Source organism: Canis lupus, chromosome 2 (assembly GCF_048164855.1).
Source record: "Canis lupus baileyi chromosome 2, mCanLup2.hap1, whole genome shotgun sequence".
In the NCBI taxonomy this organism is placed as follows: Eukaryota; Metazoa; Chordata; class Mammalia; order Carnivora; family Canidae; genus Canis; species Canis lupus.
In genome coordinates, this window is record NC_132839.1 from 48,793,307 (window position 1) to 48,796,156 (window position 2,850).

Genomic DNA, 2,850 nt, shown 5'->3' on the forward strand with positions numbered 1-2,850 from the left:
TCCTCTGCCCCCGCATGTGCATTAGGACTTATTTTAACCTTTTTTATTTCTAAACTTTGCAGTGATCTTTCCAGTGATGAGCATGCATTTCATTTGGAATGGGAAAAGATAAACTTAAGAGGAAGGAGGGCAAGGATCTGAAAATGCAGCATTTGGGGAAGATCAAGACCATGCAGAGTCTGGCTGAGGTGGGTCAGGGTGACTCTGTGTGTCCAAGACTGAGATGCTGGTGGCTTAACAGGATGGAAGATTGAAACCACCTGTGTCAACATGATTACCATTTACTCCAGAAAACTCTTGCCCGGGAAGATAAGACTGTAAACCCTTAAATATTTCACCATTTGCTTTGGACACTCCTGAAAACTGATTTATTTAAACAAGAGATTGCCCAGTTGGGCACATAGTCCTGTTCTTAGAAGCACTGGCTGCTCTCCTCAGCAAAAAGTCCATTTACCAAACAACCATTTACTAATAAAGACTCATTCTAAGGTTCCTGCCTTTCCGTGGCTGCCAATCCTAGACTGTATTTTTTTTAATTTTTATTTATTTATGATAGTCACACACAGAGAGAGAGAGGCAGAGACACAAGCAGAGGGAGAAGCAGGCTCCATGTACCGGGAGCCCGATGTGGGATTCCATCCCGGGTCTCCAGGATCGCGCCCTGGGCCAAAGGCAGGCGCCAAACCGCTGCGCCACCCAGGGATCCCAATCCTAGACTGTATTAAAAGACCTGCCTTAAGCCACTTGAGCTCAGACACCAAAACCCAATAGGTATCTGCCTCTGGTCTGCTCCTGAGAGCCTCCTAGGCTTGATTGAGGTGGAGCTGCTGCCTCTGACAGCACATAGGTAAAAACTATGGCTTTGTTTTGTGCACAGGATGTTCTGGTGGTCTTTTCTGGGTGGTCACAATGTACAAGTCTTTGTGTGTATGTGTGTGCTCACGTGTGTGAGTGCAAAAGGAGGTGAGTGTATTTATGCACATGTGCACATAGTGGTCAGAGGTTGGGTTGCAGAGTCCAGCAATTTGTGATTGGTCCTGAATGTCAAGCTAGGGGATTTGAATTCTCTTTCATAGGCAGTGGGAGCCTTGAAGACTTGAATAGAGAGATGACGACATGCCTAGGTCAGCATTTTGGAAAGATCTGTGATTCCAGGCTCAGGAGAAGTCTCAGGACCATAGCTAAACCCAGGGCATAGAGTGGACAAGATTGCCAGACAACAATGCAATGGATGACTAGGATGAAAGCTGGCTGCTGGTTCTTTCCACTTGTCTAGCAGGAGGTAGAGCCTATGCCCTTCCCTTTGAATCTGTAGCCTTGGGCCTCGTTTCGTGGGATCAACAGAATGCAATGGAAGTGATGGAGTGTAACTTCTGAGGCTATGCCTTCAGAGATTGGCAGCTCTGACTTCCTCTTTGGAATGTTTCCTTTTGAACCAGACTGTAAGAAGCTTGATACCCTTGAGAACACCGCGTTGGAAGGAAGCCCATACTCACCATGTAAAAAGAGAGAGGCCACGTGGAAAAAAGCATGGAGGCACAACAAAAAGAAGTGAAGCTTTCTTGAAAATTCTACTCCAGTTCAGCCACTAGCTGAATGCAGCTAAGTGAATGACCCCAGCTGATGCCACTTGCAACAGAAAAGCCACCAGCTGATCCCTCTCTGGATTCCTGTCTCACAGGAATAGACAACCCAGAGAAACAGCTAATGTTTCTCGAATATTTAGTGCATGTCAAGGATGGTGGTAGGCCGTATTGTTAGGATGTCAGTTATCCATGATTCATTTTACAAATTCTTGTTATTTTAGCCACTTAGATTTTAATATTCGTGATTCTCATTAGCTATTTACCTGAAAATATACCTATTACATATGTAACTTTTCTTTTTATTCGTAAGTAATTGCTGAATCAGAAATATTTTCTTGGCGCGGGAGGAGGCTGCAAGGGCCGATGAGATTGCCAAGGCTCAGGCCACCTGGGCTGGAGGTGACATGATCTTCAGAAAGATCATCCGCAAGGAAATCCCAGCCAAAATAATTTTTGAGGATGACCAGTGTATTGCTTTCCATGACATTTCCCCTCAAGCACCAACTCATTTTCTGGTGATACCCAAGAAACATATTTCCCAGATTTCTGTAGCGGAAGATGATGATGAAAGTCTTCTTGGACATTTAATGATTGTTGGCAAGAAATGTGCTGCTCATCTGGGCCTGAAGAATTATTATCGAATGGTGGTGAATGAAGGTTCAGATGGGGGACAGTCTGTCTATCATGTTCATCTCCATGTCCTTGGAGGCCGGCAGATGAATTGGCCTCCTGGTTAAGCATGTTTTAGGGATAATTTTCCCTTCTCTAGGCAATGGTCAATATTTTTAAGTTCCAGTATGTTAAACAGTATACTTACTTTTGCCTTATGTATGGATAGATTGAGGAAGTAGTTTTTAAAACCCATACATAATAAAAGACAATGTTGCATGGTTAAAAAAAAAAAGAAATATTTTCTCAACATATATTAAAGTCAAATAAGATGTAAGTCAAGAAGAATCCAACTTTGTGTCCTGAATTAGTCACATATGCTATCTTTCTTTTTCTTTCTTTCTTTCTTTCTTTCTTTCTTTCTTTCTTTCTTTCTTTCTTTCTTTCTTTCTTTCTTTCTTTTTCCTTAATATTTCATTTATTAGAAGGAGAGAGATCAAGAGCACAAGTGAGAGGGAGGGGCAGGGGGAGAGGGAGCAGCAGACTCCCCACTGGTCAGGGAGCCTGATGCAGGGCTTGATCCCAGGACCCTGAGATCATCACCTGAGTTGAAATCAAGAGTTGGACAGCCAACCTACTGAGCCACCCAGGTGTC

At 43.5% G+C, this 2,850-nt stretch overlaps 1 pseudogene; it reads left to right on the forward strand.

The window, feature by feature from the left end:
- Positions 1-1,381: 1,381 nt before the first annotated feature.
- LOC140609411 (adenosine 5'-monophosphoramidase HINT1 pseudogene) lies at positions 1,382-2,494 on the forward strand (annotated as a pseudogene).
- Positions 2,495-2,850: the final 356 nt, after the last annotated feature.